The sequence below is a fragment of the Clinocottus analis genome, unplaced genomic scaffold (genome assembly GCF_023055335.1).
Source record: "Clinocottus analis isolate CAN_PGR_092001 unplaced genomic scaffold, fCliAna1.0.p SCAF_10, whole genome shotgun sequence".
NCBI lineage: Eukaryota > Metazoa > Chordata > Actinopteri > Perciformes > Cottidae > Clinocottus > Clinocottus analis.
The window spans coordinates 18,278,621-18,296,761 of record NW_027175821.1 but is presented as its reverse complement, the minus strand read 5'-3'; the positions used below and the strand labels follow the sequence as shown (position 1 = coordinate 18,296,761).

The 18,141-nt window shown below is 45.8% G+C and overlaps 1 protein-coding gene and 1 long non-coding RNA gene across 2 annotated transcripts in view; both read right to left on the bottom strand.

The window, feature by feature from the left end:
• The window catches only part of slit3 (slit homolog 3 (Drosophila)), a 232,179-nt gene that overhangs the window by 144,990 nt on the left and 69,048 nt on the right, over positions 1–18,141 (bottom strand). The window lies entirely within an intron of this gene.
• Positions 17,772–18,141, bottom strand: part of LOC137796225 (uncharacterized) — a 23,134-nt gene continuing 22,764 nt past the window's right edge. Inside the window, exon 3 of the long non-coding RNA XR_011078574.1 lies at positions 17,772–18,141. This exon is cut by the window's right edge and continues 731 nt beyond it. This is a non-coding gene — a long non-coding RNA (uncharacterized lncRNA).

The following is an 18,141-nucleotide window of genomic DNA, read 5'->3' as shown; positions in this document are numbered from 1 at the left end:
TGGAAACACTACAGCACAGCGCCACCTGGTGGAGACCAGCATGAACCACAACCGCATCCTGTGACGCTGCGACACGTCACATCACAGCACCTCAGCCCCCCCCCCTCCTCCTCCTCCTCCTCCTCCTCCTCCTCTGTGCATTCCTATTCCTATTTATGTGCTGCTAGTCTGTTAATACTGCTTCTCTGCCTACATTAAGACACACAAACACGGATGTAAATGCAGTTTTTGTGCCTGAAAAGAGATCCACAAATACTGCAACAGCCACATATCTGAAAATGAACTATTTCTTTCTTACTGATATGACGTGCAATAAAACAACGGGAGAATAACCAGAATATGGGCCAATTAAAAGCAGCTTTATTTCCCCTTGTTTGTCTGCTGAAGCCTAATTCACAGCGACAGTCTGGTTTGACAGGGTTGAAAACGTTATCATGAATAATTGGCAAAGGCGGATGTCGACGTTTACTCTTTGCACGTAAAAATGGGGCGGGTTAGGATGGAGCTTGAAAGTAGTGACACTTGTCCAGATGTGCCCTCCATGACTCCGCCACACATGCACACAGATACACAGACGCGCATATATATACCCACGCGCATATAGAGCGACTGCACAACGGCTGCATGCATACACACAAACACACACACACACACACAAGTGTACACACTGCATGTGACCTTGACAAGCAGGAGGATTGTGTTTATCTGAAGCAGAGTCTGTTTCCTATCTTGCCTCACTGTCCCCGTGGACACTTTCTCTCCTCGTGACCCAGACTGACGCCCTCTTAAGACACACACACACACACACACACACACACACAAAGACACACACAAAGACACACACTTCTGAAGGTGATCAAGTTCTTAATCCTGTTTTTTTTTAAATACACGTCAGCGTGAATAAGTCTTAGTTCATTCACCTGACGACAGGCGTTTGGATTAAAACTTTCAATAAGACTTTTAATCTGTTACGACTGACACGTTGCCGTGCTGAGGGGACTCAAGAACTTTCCCAAGCGTTGAAAAACATCGACAACATTTTACTTTAAGACAGCAAATCAATTGTATAGTTGCTCATTCTTGGTGTGGGTTCCAACAACATGTGTGACTGTGTGACGTTATTTGAGACGTCGTATCTTAATAGGATAGTGTTCTGTTGGATTTGATAGTCATAGCTGGGATCATATCCTCGAGTCTCTCCATAACCGTGAAGAAATAGTTGAGACTCTGAGGCCTTTTGAGCATTTTGGAATAAAACAGGGAGGTAAATACTCTCCTGCAAGGTGACGAAAACACAACAAATGTGTGTAGCGGACAGTAAATTGCTAACCTGCTATAATCAAGGGAAGTGATTGTGCTAATGTGCGAGCTCTGCTCTTCGTCAGAGGGGAAGCGGCTGATTGGACCCCGTGGTGGAGGTGAGAGGAGGGAGGCGGCGTCTCCGCCTGGTAACTATTCCAACAGCCATCGAACTGTCCCGACACAGACTTATCAAACACACACAGACACACACACGCAGGGACTTTAACGGGGGTCTGCTTTTCATCAAGATAAGGCTCCCTCTCTCTGCGTCTTTCCATCAGCACCATGTTGTTTCTCTTTCTCTGTCTCTGACTTTTTTTTGATTTCTCTCAGTCTGCCTCCATCTCTTTCAAGCCTCGCCTTCATGATGCATTACAATGTCTCCCTCTTTGCTATCGCAGGGTCTTTCCCTTGATCAGATCAGACATTGCAATGTCAGCAAAAAATGGGTCCTGATTGGCCGAAACACCGGGAAGTAATCAAATCAAAGCCCCCATCGTGCTCCACTGATTACACCATCCGACAGTGTGCTCGAGAATCATTTAATGTCTGTTGTTCCCATCGGAAACCGTCACGCAGCCAGTCAGCGGGATAACAACGGAGAGCGCCGAGGGGAAGCTGTGGCGGTGACGCTGTAAATCCTCACACAATTACTACTGGGTTCCATATGGGGACGTCTCATGGCAGCCGCTGTGTGAGCGGTCAGGGCTCCTTACCTCGATGGTGGGCAAACTGGTCTTTAATCATGTCCTCAGGACGGAAACTGTACCTGAAAGATCAACATTCGTTGAGCCTGTGTTGCTAAAAAAGCTACAAACCAAGCTTCAACAAAAAGGTGAACATACTGACGCTGATGCGCAGGTCTTAACATTAGCTCAGCTAATACTGAACAATACTTAGTGCTCATGACCTTTAATGTGGCTGAAGGTGTGCTCTCATCATTAATATGCACAGCAGTCTTACCGGCCGATTGGAGAGGAACCTAAATGCTTGTTGTACATCCACAATGCTGTCTGACTGAGCACTGTTTATATTATTATTTTAACTGTTCAATACCATTTTTCACTCTCGCAGATATGCAAATGATTAATTTATGTTTCACATCATATTAATACAAAAATAAATTGCTTTTGTAATAATGTTTATCTCCATTACTTGTTGTGCCACGGTGAGAGCTAATGGGGATTACAAATAAACACAAAATGTATGTTCAAAAGTGAAGTGTATTTCTTTGCATTTGTATGCAATGTACACAAACACAGGCACACACATGCATGTGTGCGTGCATGCGTGTGTGTGTGTGTGTGTGTGTGTGTGTGTGTGTGTGTGTGTGTGCGTGCGTGTTGGAGAGAGGTAAAAAGAAGGTTCTGTTTGCATAACCTTCTGCAGGTTGTGTGTGTCCACATCAAAGTGCAAGGACATATAGTTTGAGAAGGTAACTGTCTTTACGTATGTGTGTGTGTGTGTGTGTGTGTGTGTGTGTGTGTGTGTGTGTGTGTGTGTCAGGGTTGGCAGCAGTGGTGCCATCTGTTTGTCATTATAATGTTGACAGAACTGTTGCCCAGGTTAATTACCATAGTAACAGGTTAATTTGAGCAATTAAACATTACTGGGCATACTGGGGACACTGGTTTTACTCAACACACACACACACACACACACACACACACACACGTATGCACTACATGACTGTGTGTAGTAGCAGTTATGTGATGAAAGACACCCAACAGGTAGAAAAAGCACGCTATCAGAAGCTCCTATTAGAATGAATGTAATGGTGATGAATGAATGAGGCGCCTATGTGCAGAAGAAGGCCGCTGTGTTGCGTCTGACAGAAACAGGAAGGGGACAGGAAGCTTCTGACAGCTGGAGGCGGGGCTTAGGGCTGACAGGCAGTGTGGTGGACGACCCACAGCGGACTGCCGTGGTTAGCGAGTGTCTGTGTGTGTCTGTGTGCGTCGGACTCGTGGGGATAATCCGGAGTAGGACCTCTTGCCGCGTGGCTCGTGGAGGGACAGGGCAAAAGGCCAAGTTACACACACACACACACACACACACACACACACACACACACACACACACACGGAAGACAGAGTTCAACTAGTATTCCAGATTTTCTCTTCATCCCCGCTGGACCTTCACAAACATGATTAACTATATGTAGGTGCATGTGTGTCTGTGCATGTGTGTGCATGTGTGTGTGTGTGTGTGTGTGTGTGTGTGTGTGTGTGTGTGTGTGTGTTTACCTCCCAGGGTAGGGCTATCAATCTGCATCAGCTGAATGTGGAAAAGCTAAACCTGATGGATTTATGGCCAGACAGGGGGTCCGATTCTGCTGTTGCTTCTTAGTGAGGAGTGAGATTGAATCGGCTCCGTTGCAAAACACAACACATCCAGTTTGGGGAAAGAAACACTTCCTGAAATCGCTTTGGCAAATATTTGGAAACCACAGGTAGTTTATAGTCCAACATTTTACTGAATCATTTCTGAAGATGACTCATAAGTCGAAAGTCATGCTTCTAATGGTGGGAAGCGACTTTCATGAAGAAACCAGTTCATATTTTAGTTTTAACTCAAAGTCAACCCGGTTGCAAAATGTGAGCGCAACTTTCACGCTCGGATTTACAGAAAGTCATTTTGTATCGGGAAGCTCGCTCCTTGTGATCCGTCATCCAGCGTTTGTAAAACTATAAATGTCGGATATGAAAACGGTTCGCAGTTAGAAGGTAAACGCCTCGAAGCCCTGCAGCCACTAACATGTACTTTCCTAAATGGATTTATAAACCCAGATTTTATTTTCACAAGAGTTGGCTCGACATCACTTCTTGAAAGCGGCGGGAATCTAATTTTTAAGGATACACTCAACATTTACTCAACATCTCTTCGAAACTAATACTAAAGGTTTCCACGTCGGCAAACACGCGACCGCAAACACACTAAAATATTATTATCCTCATTTCCAATGCTTTCATCATCATGCTTTCATCATAAAATCAAAACAGTGTCAGTTACGACTGTGAGTTACCATGGATCCAGACTGCAACATTTTAATATCTCCCATGTATCATTAAACTAGAAGCTATTGCTACCGCTTTCCTCTCTAAATCGGTTTTCCTCTACTCTCACAAACCTTTCATTTATCTTCTATTTATCCCTCAGCTCATGGAATGTATTTGTTAAATTATGACATATGGAAACCCAAATCCCTCATGTGGCCCTGGGAGATTAATTACTGCCTTGAGTAATAGGAAGCTATTAGCAAGAAATAGATTATGAGGAAGCGAGAAGCTCTGAAGCGCTGCATCAGTGTTTGAGCTCTGCGAGCGTTTAACCTGGTTGACTGTGGAAGGTGATGACAAACGTCATGCAGTCACAAATACGAGTGCATCAGATAAACATACTTAATATTTAACATGTTATTTACTGGAAGAACAAGCAACGTGCATGGCAGATTAATAGTACATAACTGCAGCATTGATGCATCAAGTATCATGGAGATCGGTCCATTGAACCATCTCTTCAAAATATCCTGGTTTATTTATTTGAAATGAACCGGTTGAGAGGAAAAGGTGTCTTGTCATCCATCTTCCTGGACCAGGTCGCAGCATTTGTGTAACTTCCTCTACGCTGTTGGTGTTTCATTTGTTCCTTGCCAATCCCACGTCGTCGAACACCAACAACCCATAAAGCCTCGCTCACGTTAGCACCAAACGAACCGCCCGCCTCATTGCACGCGCTAATTGTTAAGTTTCCACTCATTTTAAATGCAACTTTCTTCTTTCCTTCTGACAAACAACACCTAATTTGATTATATTTTATTAAACTTCCATGGCATTTCCCATTAATTGGATTGCAGAGGGAAAATGCACAGAAAGAAAGGGGTAAAACGAGGACGTTGGCGTTCCACGGTGAGCTTGTTAGACAGACCAGCTCTTGTTTCTAGTGCCTCTCTGACCCCTTTCTCTCGTTTGTCTCCTCTCATTCTTTTCATTTTTCCTCATCTCTTTCTCTCCGTGAAGATGATTAATTCAACAACGCGTGTAACTGTATCAAATGTGAGAATCCATTAAAGCTATATTGCTGTTATTGAACAATGATGGATGGATACCATTAACACCGTGGAGATGTTCATTCAAAATGTAAATAATGTTGTACCACGGCTCATTGAAATTAGGCAGCCGTGGTTAATCATGTTGCGGAACATATGTGGCCGTATATTGATACACACACACACACACACACACACACACACACACACACACACATACACACACACACACGTGTGTTTTTCTCCAGTTGTGAGGACATTGAATTCCCTTTCATTATATCCCTGGATTATGCTAAGCTAACCTAATAATTTTCACAAACAAGAGGTCTTAACCCAGAAATAAATAGTAAATCTTTTGGTTATCAGCTTTTTGTTTGAGTCCCCTCAACCTGACGCGTCCCTACAACCTGCCGCGTCCCCGCAACCTGACGCGTCCCCGCAACCTGACGCATCCCCGCAACCTGACGCGTCCCCGCAACCTGACGCGTCCCCGCAACCTGACGCGTCCCCGCAACCTGACGCATCCCTACAACCTGACGCGTCCCTGCAACCTGACGCGTCCCTGCAACCTGACGCGTCCCTGCAACCTGACGCATCCCCGCAACCTGACGCGTCCCCGCAACCTGACGCGTCCCCGCAACCTGACGCGTCCTGACAACCTGACGTGTCCCTGCAACCTGACGCATCCCCGCAACCTGACGCGTCCCTGCAACCTGACGCGTTCCTACAACCTGACGCGTCCCCGCAACATGACGTGTCCCTGCAACCTGATGCATCCCTGCAACCCGACTCGTCCCCGCAACCTGACGCGTCCTGACAACCTGACGTGTCCCTGCAACCTGACGCATCCCCGCAACCTGACGCGTCCCTGCAACCTGACGCGTTCCTACAACCTGACGCGTCCCTGCAACCTGACGCGTCCCTGCAACCTGACGCATCATCAACCTGAAGCACATATGCACACACAGACTTAAATACTTCCACACCAGACCATGTGTGTCCCATACAGCAAGTCTCTGTCTCACACAGACTTAATTATGTTAAGTGAAGCCGTTCCACTGCATTAGTTCTCTTTAACAAAACAGTAGTCTTTGAATCGTCGTTGAGGTCTGTGTATGTGTGTGTGTGTGTGTGTGTGTGTGTGTGTGTGTGTGTGTGTGTGTGTGTGTGTGTGTGTGTGAGTGTGTGAGAGAGGGAGAGAAAGAGCTGAATAGGTATTGAACGTGATTTAATTTTCTGCTTTACAATGCGTTTCAAAACTCCCCATCAATGAATCAATTAGCTTGATTAATAAATGGAGCAAAGGGGTAGTGGGAAGAGGAGCATCCTGCAGAGAAGGAGGAGGAAGACGTAAAGAGACGGAGAAGAGAAGCAAGGACATGTATTATCACTTCAAACTGAACTGTTTTGGATCCTGCAGGTAAACAGCGGCAGCAGGTAACAACCGGAGGCCGAGAGACAAAACAGTCCAACTGAGCAGAGTTTGCGTGAGTGGAAGTGGAGGCAGAAGCAGTGCGGTGTCTATTGGGAGTGATTAGCACTGGCAGTAGTACTAATGGTCTGTCTGTAACGCGGCAGACTGGAACTCGCTGAGACGACTCCAGGGTTTAACGCTCTTTGTCTTCATGTTGTTCTTTCTCTCTCTCTCTCTCTCACCGTGTTGCCATCCGAGACCTCCTCTGAAATGCTGCCGAGCGCAAATTAGCTTGAATAGAATTAATAGTTTTGTCTTCCTCTCGGGGAAAAGAAATCCCAAAACAAATTGAGGTACTATCTTAATCAGTATTGAATAAGTAGCGATAGCTTACGCTGCCGTCGGCGTGCTTGAGAGGTCGCTCTGTTCTGAGTCACAGCGAGGTGTGTGAGGGCCTTCGTCTGTTCATCTGGCCTCGCGCGCCTACGCTGGTCATTGTGTGTTGTGTGTAGCTCGCACCTTGACATTAAAGACCGGCCTCATTGTCCCGCCGTCGGTCGTGTAAAAACTACAGAGAATTTCAAATGGATGGACTCATTTTCGGCGGTATTTGTTTGCCTTAATGGGAGAAATGGGCCTAAAGCTTTGAGGATTTTCCCTCAGCTGGTTGAGGTTGTGTAATGCTGGACATATTTTATTCATATTAAAATGAAATTCTGGGATTTTTCACAGTATGTTATCCTCATTATCGTGGCCATTTTCACTTCGGGCCAGCCTAACTTTGCACTTGCCTCTTCTCACAGAGTCAGGAAACGTGACTGTGTTGCCCAGTGAGTACTTCTTGTTTTTGCTCCTTTTTTTTAGCACTTAAATATTAAATAGTATCTCTATTTGCATAATCAAGTGGGATTTTGTTTCAAAAACAGTGATAACATCATGAGTCAAAATGGCAGCGTTTATGAGATTAAGCCTCGGGTTAAAAGTTTTTAGAGTTTCTCTCCATTACGCAGATTAAAACAAAGACATAAATAGGGCCCTTATAATGGGACTGTGTGACATTTATGTGATCATAACGTCCAAAGCCACGTTTGAATTGTTACGTGCAATGAGACTGATTCAAGCCTGCAATATTATTCATTCATACAACGACAGCGGATGTCTGACGCGTAAATGCACCGTTAAGCAAAGTAACAGCCTCGTGAAGCGCTGCTCACAAGTCATCCGGTACATACCATTCAGTGCATTCACCTCGCTACACTAGTACTGTATTGAATCATGTACTACGTGAGCACATTATGAGCAATGTTCTCCTCTTTTTCAACTGTCAGAAGATGAAAGGATTAATGATGCGACCACCAGCCAGTTCAGACACTGAGCTGGATGTTGAAATACGTCTGCTCCGTCCAGGAATGCTATTTCAGGTGTCTTGCCAGGCCAGAGAAATAAACACACAAAAAAATAAGAAATTGTGAAGGCCCTGTATCTCCTCCTGACGATGAATAAGTGCCGTTTCCATGGGGAGTGTTTTCATCGCTAGATCTTTAACGTCTGATCTCACCTCTGGACTGAAAGGAGCCAGCCATGTCAGACAAAAATGTGCGTGCGAGTGCATCTATGTGTGTCTGTGTGTGTCTATGTGTGTTGATGTGCGTCTCTGTGTGTCTATGTGTGTCTCTGTGCGTCTATGTGTGTCTATGCCATACGCATGTGTGCATTACGTGCATGTGCGTGCTTCATATGTTATCTTCGAGGTAGGACCGTGTTGTTCCAGCAACCCATAGGTCCCAGCCCCATAAATCACAGCTATCATGAGTGTGTGTGTGTGTGTGTGTGTCTGCACTCGTGTGTGTGTGTGTGTGTGTGTGTGTGTGTGTGTGTGTGTGTGTGTGTGTGTGTGTGTGTGTGAATCTCTGTGTGTTTTCAAATTCAGAGCCAACACCTGCTACTAATCACCATCAATGGACAGCAGTGAGGAGAGTGTGGTGACGTGTTAATATTTTTACACGTTGATAGACGCGCATGCGCTCCTATGAACGCGCACGTGCACACACACACACACACACACACACGCACAAAGGTCAAGTCGAAGGGACAACAACAAAGCAGCTGTGATTGATACGTCAATGGAGATTAGGCTGACACTCCAAAGAGGACCACGGAGAGCGAGAGAAACGAGACGAGGAGGTGAGACAAAAGAAGAAGAAAGAGGAGAAAGAGAGCGCCGTGATCGGGGAAAGAGGGAAGAGGAGACAGATAGACGGACACAACGCACAGAAACAGGAGGATGTTGATCTTCTTGACGCTTTGGCAAAGTCGCTCTTTGCTTTGGTGCCAGCGCAGCGTGATTGAATTGAATGAAAATTGAAAGAAAGCAGAAACTGAGACGTAAAGAAAGACAGAGATGTGGTGAGCAAAGAATGCGGAAAAGTAATGAGGACCTGCCCTTCCATGAGCCCGCATAACTTCCACTCTGCAACGGTGAAAGTCTTTCCACAGCAAGGTAACGTGAACGAGCGACGTCATCTCTCAACGTCTCATCCTCTGCCTGCACTTCCCTCTCTCATCCCTCGTTCCGGATTCTTCTGTTTCCCGCTCTCTTTCTGCTACAAACCTTCACTTTCACCCTCCCCTCCCTTCACGTGTGCTCCCCTCGGACTTCTCCTCTTTCTCTACCTCTGTCCCATCTCCATCCACATGTGCAAGTCATCGTCCCCTTCCATTGTATAGTACAGGAACAGTCTCACCACGTAATCACAGACACTTTAATGGGAAACAGATAGCACGAAATGGGACGAAGAGGGGAAGTGTGGGAATAATAATAGATGGATACAGGACACAGTTGATATGTGATACGTTATTAGCATATGGATTATTGAACAGAGGATGGAAAGATGAATGGTAGTAGAGATAGAAGGGTGAGGGGACCAACATGCGTTCATCAAAGGTCTTTTTACAATGGAGGAGGTGTTGAGTCACACTCCTCTCGTTAGCTGCTTGCTATTCTTTTCAATATGTCAACATGATTTTGCTCCATAGACGGTTTCGTAGTCAGTATTTTTTTTTACTCGTGACCTCTCTCCCCTTACAAAGTAATAGATGGAACATTAACATTTCAATAACTGATGTTTTTTCACGGTTTGGACTGAAAGCCAACGTTGCATTTGTTTCCTGACGTAAAGAAAAGAAGAAGCATTTCCTCAATCGTAACTCTTGGATTGTACAATGATGAGAAGATGAAAGGGTTTTCTTAAAAAACAGAAATCCGGATGTCGGAAGATAAAAAGGAGTTTTTAAATGTGTATCAGCAGGGGATCTCTGGTGAATGACATGACAAATGAAATGCAGGCGAGCGATTGAGAGGTAACGCGCGTCTCCTGGTACCTCGGGATGTGAATGGTTCAAGCAAGTATACGAGGTGCTGGAGGGATGAAAGGACGGAGAAATAATGTCCAGCAAGGTGCTTTACGGCATTTTTTTACAGCATCAATTTGATGAGAAATGGCCGGAAGGAGAGATGAAACCATGATGTATGGACAGGAAAACGGGTTCTCTTGATGGAGTGCTCGGCAAATGGATGAATGAGAGTTTAAAATGCAGACCCAGCTGTGGGCCCTGGTACATGAAATACAAACCTGATGGCAAATCACAATGTTACACTCGCACACACTCAGCCTTTACCTCCGAGCGCACAAATATTTGGATTATTACCGTCGTACTTTTATTCTTCCCTTTGTGACGCCCGCCTCTGTTTTCTCTGGGCGATGAATTACCTCAACACACAATCTCTCTCATCTCTCCCCGGACCCCCGCTCTCGCTCGGCCTCGCCGTTATTAAGTCCTCGCCTTGGAGTCCTCCTCCCTCTCTCTGCCTACATCACAGCTCTCGTCCTGCTCTGCATTAGCTCTGCTGGTTTTGAAGCAGCCGGCGTGTATGATCACTACCAGACCCGACCTGAGGAGCAAGTCGGAGGGAGAGGGGGGGGGGGAGAGATGAAGAGCTGAAGACAAAGAAAAACTGGAGCACAGCCCTTCAGAAATAACAGAGAGAGAGATAAAGGAAGTCGGCGGCCGATGGAGACGAGAGGTCAATGTCTTGAATGAGGAAGAGATAATAGAAATGGAAAAAGAGTCAAAACATCAGTGAACAAAGTTATTATTTACCAGAAATGGAAGTAATAAATATGAATATGGATTAAACCATCATCATGTCATCAAATGTAATCTGGCTCTGGACGCTCAGAGATATCGTCTCTGAAATGTTGGACCTGCTCCTCCGTCACGGATAAGTCCGTCACTGAGGCCGAGCAGCTGTTAGCTCTGTTAGTCAAGTGAACGCAGGACATCTGCCCATGACGAGCTAAAACTAAACAAGAACAAGGACGTGTCGGATTGGAATAATAACGTGACGATTTTAACCGATCATATCAGTTATCTTTCATTACTTTCTAATATAGTGTTTAGGATGAACTCAGAACAGGTTAAGAATGTATTTATATGCTAAACAAAGTAAAATATGTCTCACAATAATGTTTACAACAGCGAAAACATATAAAATACATTAATAAATAATATTACTCAGTGATGTATGCTGCTGGATTAGTGACTTTTAAAATAGCGCTTTACATCATGTTTATGCCTGTTGAACAGGTGTATTGATCAGGTATTGGCTTTTTACTCCTCCACACTGTGTGTGTGTGTGTGTGTGTGTGTGTGTGTGTGTGTGTGTGTGTGTGTGTGTGTGTGTACTAAGCTCCAACACAGAGATGATAAATTACACCAAAATGCTGAAAAGGACAGATAAAAGACTCGGCAAGGTCGGAGGTCATGAAGGCTGCTGTGATTAAGATCTTTCATACTGGATTCAGTCAACATCCACAGTGCCCAAAACTAATCAAACCTTGAAAATCTAGTTATGTTATCATGCAAGTCTTCCTATAGAACACTTTTACTAATCTCCATCAATTTATCGTTTTAAACACTCCAACGATTAAACGTTTTAAACGTTTGCCAACATTATTTTTCCTTGCCTGCCTGGCACCATTCAGGGTAGAAAAGACAGAAGAGGGCAGAAGAGAAAGACATTAGAGATAGAAAGAGATTTTATTAGAATTGCCATGTTTGTGTTACGTGTGTGTGTCTGCATGAATTGTCTCTCCCGTGCATGTCACTTCACGGTTGCAGGCGTGTCGCTCCTCGGCAAACACAAAGTGTTTTGTGGAGTCTTTCAGTCACTGAGGCACAGCGTGGAGGAAGGTCTCACCCAGCCCGGATTGCTTTTTAACGGCCCCCACAAAGCATCCTCACTGGGCCATCTCGCACCGGTCGATGTGCTCAATATGTCGGTCCGACATAGCGTGAAGCGTCTTAATTTGGACCGTATTGTTTTTTTTTTTTACTGCCGACACAAAACAGATGGGTGTCGCGTTGCATACGGCTCAATCAGTCAGATATAGACAGTAAATTGGGGGGAAAGACAGATGGAGAGGTGAGGAGACAGACGGGTTCGGCAGGTGGTCCGGTGGGCTGGATTAACCTGTGGAAGAGCTATGTGACCTGCCGTCTCATCCTCGTGCCAAACCCCACAACTCCATCCTCACTGATTGAATATTAAGGTGAGTGAGAGCGACTACAGGAAAGATCAGTGGAAAAAAAAAACGCCACTGAAATTAGTTTGAACGCCTCTGCATTCGTTTCATCTTTTCGTTTTGCCTGTGTGAAATACACACAACTGATTTGTCGAACTTGAACGGTAATTTAAAGGTACCCAGTGGAGGTCTTGACCAGTGATATGGAGAGTTATGAACGAGTGTAGGCTTCATTTTGCTCCTATATCTTGCTTTAATTTGAACGTGTGAGCGCGTGAGGTAACGCAAAACACATTCGGTGGCCCTAAAGAAGCACAAAGGAGCAGCGAAAGTCGGAAAAAAGAAGAAAAACTGCCTTCGTCACTCTAAACACGGAAAAGAATGATAAAAAAAAGAAAAAGCTCTTTTGAGAATGTTTTATGTGGAGGAAAATGCATCCAAAAGGTTGTTCGGCGCCAAGCGCAGAACAGTTTAATAATAGGAAAACCTTTAATGACCTTTAATGTTTTTGAGGATGGGAACATCTCTGATGAATTATTGCCGCATTTACAATCTGCAGTTTTAGACATGAAAGAAGTATTTAAAACCGGCCCTTCACTGTGCTTCAGGTTGATATTGACATGAGAGGAGTTATAGACGTTTACGACTCAGCTTTCCAAACGCTGGAGCTCCAGCTCGTTGCCGCGTGGAGCAACCGGCCGCGTGGAGCAACCGGCCGCGTGGAGCAACCGGCCGCGGAGCGCGCGGTCATCACTTTGATTGATCGGTACCCGAGCGGAGGGGTCAGCGAGTCCGGTGTTTCCTTGACGACTGGTCCTGATGGCCACCATCCGCAAAGACAACAAATGGGTTTCAGACGTGACTCTGCAGAGCACATCTGGAGCACAGCTGTCTACACTGCGTGTGTCTGTGTGTGTCATCAGAAGTTCTCCACCCTGCCGTACACCTCGGCTCGCAGACACCCACACACACACACACACACACACACATATGCAAACACATGTATGGTTTCTGCTGGAGCCCATCCAGGGACACATGCAGCCTGAACCGCCCTTCATCTTAAAGGGACGGAGAAAGAAAGAATTAAGAAGAGATCAAAGTCAGGGAGATATTTTCAAGGTGCTTGTTTTTATGACTTTGTCCTCCCAAAACCTACGAAACAAAATGACATCAACGTATGCTGCTGCACTCTCGTATTAAAATAATGGATTCCAACAAGTGCTCAAAATGACTTGCCGAAATGCCCAGCGCTCACTGAGGAGCAGTGTGTTGTCATAGAGCTATGTTTCTGTTGGCATAACGCCCAAAACACATGTTTTTGATGGTCTAATACAGAGCTAATAATAATCATCATGGTTAGTTTGAGAAAAGCCAAGGCTTTGATTCAGAAAAAAACTCCTCCCGAAATACAGTGAACTTGCATGCACGCGCTCACACATGAACACACACACACACACACACACACACACACTCCCTCCCCGTCTGTCTGTCTTTGAATCAAAACATAATCTGTAATAGCTGAACCATTAGGGAGTGGAGAGACACATTCAGCGAGAGCTCGATAGCATCTGGTAATAGGACTCATGAGAGGCAGACGAGGAGAGATTAAGAAAAAGAAATGTGTGTGTGACATGACAGAGAACAAGAGTGAAGTATTACAGAGTGAGCGAGAGGGCAAGAGTGAATGACAGGCGAGAGAGAGAGAGAGAGAGAGAGAGAGAGGGAGAGAGAGAGGCGCTCAGTGTTTCAAGACGATTAACACGGCCCGCTGTGTTTTAATAGTACGCTCCTGAAGGTATTTTTAGTCAAACATTAGTGAAATGACACTAATGACAGAGTCTAGAGAGAGTTTGACTGCAGAAACCTAATCAGACTTGCAGCGCTGCGGGGCAGGGCTGCTGAAAGACGTCAACACACACACACACACACACACACACACACACACACACACACACACAAATTGTGCTAAGATTACATTAACATGAGTCTGGGTTTTTCAGTTCCAGACAGGATGCAAGTTTAAGTGCAGAGCTTAACCACTCGGTAGTGAAAAAAAATAACCGTAGAAGGAGTGATGTAAACGAAAGGACAGTCGTATATTTTGTCTCTTCCTTTTGTATCAAGTGAAATTTGGATAGTTTTACGGCCGCGGAGAAGCGTAGCAGGTGAACGCGGCATTCTTAGTGGAACCAGAGTTCACGGTCCGTCGGGACATCTGCATCCTTTCGTCACGGCAAATGTGAAATGAATGGGACTGAGAGGGTGGACCACATTCGTTTTTCAACTTTATTCCCTAAACTTCATTTAGCGTGAACGATAAATCAGTGTTCTTCGGGATTTCTCGATAAATCAAGCTCCTAATGAAGACGGAGCAGAAGGGGGAGGCTGATGCGGCTCTGGTCACAGCTGCAGCAAGTTATAGGATCCCTCCATCAATAACACACACACACACACACACACACACACACAGTCGAGCAGCCACAACGCACACAGCCATACACTCATCTCCGTCCAGACGGCTTAATCAGTCTGTCAGGTCAGGCCATCAGTCGTGAAGTCACACGTCTCCGCTTCCGTTTGATGTCCGCTGCTTAGCGAGGGCGGCGGCGGCGGCGGCGGCGGCAGCGGCGGCGGCGGCGGGGGGGAACTTAACGGGCCCCTGCCGGTAAACAGCGGCCATGTGGCGCTCGTGGAGCACCGAGTCTGTACACGTGACACACCTACTGAATCAGATCCGGGAGAAAGTATGAAAAAAAAAAAACGCTTTGATAAGGGAAGGAAGTGGACCGCGTCGGCGTGCGTTTGTGTGTACGTGTCATGTAAAAGAGAGGGAGGGGGGCATTTTGGTGCATTTAACAAGAACAAACATATTGTTCTGATTATTTGACCATTAAAGTGTTCCTGTCAGGAGGGAAAACACACATCAAATCACTCCCTTTCCTTTCCGAAGGTTTTCAGTCATTTCAAGAACACACAGTTTGTAATAACGTCAGGAACATATGGGTGAGAAAGCGCGGGCCCTTGTTCTTCCTCTGGAAAGATCGAGCCTTTTCCGCACGTTTGAAAACCAGTTTGGCCAATTTCTTTCCGCTGATAAGACGAGAATGTCGCGCTCCGGTTGATTTAATTTGAGAGTTTCAAAGTGAGCCTCATAATGTGTGTTTCCACCCTTCTATTTTCATGGACATTTATTGATTTCCAAATAAAACGCCCCGCAATTTCGGAAGAGGGGAAAGCTTCGTTTTCAAATATAAAAAAGGTCACCGAGATGGAAATGTTGGCCCGTCAACAAAGAGAAGAAGCAATAAATGCAGATGGAGTCAGATGTTGTCCATCACGCCGCTGCGCGGACCAATTCTTGTAATGCGGAAAGTTTAACGGAGGTGTCGGGGCTGTACGTCAAACGTAGCGCCGCCCTCAGGGCGCCAAACACCACGGGGTGCTCGCGGAGCGCCGAGGACGGGTCACATGGGCGATGGTGGGCAACAGCAGCACTGAGCCACGCCGCTCCATCAAAGGGCAGCGTCACCGCTTCCACACATGAAGTTCAGCTCCCCCGGAGGCGGTCGTGCCAAGTCGTTGCGGCTCTGGAGGAACTCAGTCGGAAAAGTGACCGTGATGACGACGTGGAGATGTTGAGTTGTGAAAGAAGTGGGTTTCTATTTCTGATCGCTCTATTTTAATATGTCTTGCACTGTATGGGTATTCACACAAGGGGAAAATAATCATTCAGGATCATTTTTAGAATTATGCTTATTATGGGAAAACTCCATTGACATATAAAGATGGGTTTCCTCCTCATGGGGAGCACCACTAAATACTCTGAGGATGTTTCCTGTGTTATGTGAATATTTAACTTACATCCTGTAATACTAACGGTATTAACAACCGACCGAACTGTCGTCAATGTATAACCATCACCATCCTCATCATGATTAGCATATGAATTATTGAGGTTTGGACAAAAAAGTGAGGGCAAACACAATGTCTAAAGGGGTTGCATCATGGGAAATGGGAGGATAGAGGAGGACTGTTTTGGAGCTTAACCTACAATACAGACTGAAAGTTCAGAGAATCAGAAACCGTTTATTTGCCAGAAATGTTTTCACAAACGAGGAATTTTTGTTGGCGGAAGCTGCATAACATTAGACATGAGCTGTTAGACAAGACAAACGCCATCAACGGTTGAAAGTTGGGAATTCTCAGCCTCAATGCACCAACAGCTAACAGCTAACAGCTAACAGCTAACAGCTACAAGCTACACCAAGAGGCCGCTGGTCAGTGCCTCCATTCATTACTTTGAACTGTCTTAACGGGCCAATGATAGTTTGTGACAGACGAGGACAGGTAGGACTCTGTGTGAGGGGAGAGAGAGAGAGAGAGAGAGAGAGAGAGAGAGAGAGAGAGAGAGAGAGAGAGAGAGAGAGAGAGAGAGAGAGAAAGAAAGAGAGAGAGAGAGATCAAAGTGAATCCAGCTGGTAGTGATCCTAACCTCCATGCGGTGGGACGTGACCCGTCGACCCTCTCTCTCTTACACACACACACACACACACACACACACACACACACACACACACACACACACACACACACAGACACGCACACACACACTTTGGCCCGACGAGCTCGACCGTCCTGCAGAAGTGCTGGAGGGTGAACGTGTGTAAAAGAAAAGAGGGAGAGTTTTGTGTGTGAGCTTGTGTGTGTGTGTGTGTGTGTGTGTGTGTGTGCGTGCGCGTGCGTGCGTGCGTGTGCGTGCGTGCGTGCATGTGCATGTGTGCGTGTGTGTTTGTGTGTGTTTGTCTTGCTGAACCCTCCGGTACCTTTTCACCTTGAGGTCAGAGGTCAACGAAGCAATCAAAGCCAGCTTCCATCTGCTCCCCGCCTAGACACGTCCTGTGTGTGTCTGCCCGTGTGTGTGTGTGTGTGTGTGTGTGTGTGTGTGTGTGTGTGTGTGTGTGTGTGTGTGTGTGTTTCCCCCTACAGCTATCCATTTCTAAGTGTCCATGAGTCTGTGTGTGTGCTGGCATGTAAGTGACTGTTTAAATGTGTGTGCCTACATGTGTGTGCGCGTGTGTGTGTGTGTGTGTGTGTGTGTGTGTGTGTGTGTGTGTGTGTGTGTTCGCCCCTCCAGCCATAGTTGCCCTGTAGTCCACAGGAATCCCTCATCAAAGAGCAGAGAGTGTTCGAGGTGTCTGGATCATCAAAACTGCCGGCAACTTCTAAAGCAGCCGACGGTGATTGTAAAGTAATCCCAAAACGTACGGCTCCTCCGCCGCTGGGACGTAGCCAAAACACACACACACAGCTCAGTTCATACACTTTTTACTTTCCTCTTTCACATGTTTATCAGTTGACCACGTCATGGGGATTTAAACTCTTATTTATGCTCTTTTTTTTTTTAAAATTACCATTACTTTTGTCGAGTTCCAGGTACACAAAAGGGCCAGTTGTACCTTCACAGGACACTCAGCTGCTGAGGATTTTCATGCACAGGCAGGTATGTAAGAGGATTCAGAGATTATTAAGGACACGAGGCTCTGTGTTAAAAGTGTTACTTTTAAAATCCAGTTCAACTTGGTTGTACATTTGTTTGTCTCACTGATGGTTTGACTTGATGTTTGTGAAAAAAACAACGTGTGTGGAGACGTTGGTGTCAAACCCATGGGTCTGAGTTTCGCCGTGCGAGGAAGAGGTTTCGTAAAAAAATAAATAAATCAATGTGTTGACGTGTGGGCGCCTGAACTCGGGTTAGCGCTCTGGGGGAAGACCGGAGCCAAAAAGGTGCTGCA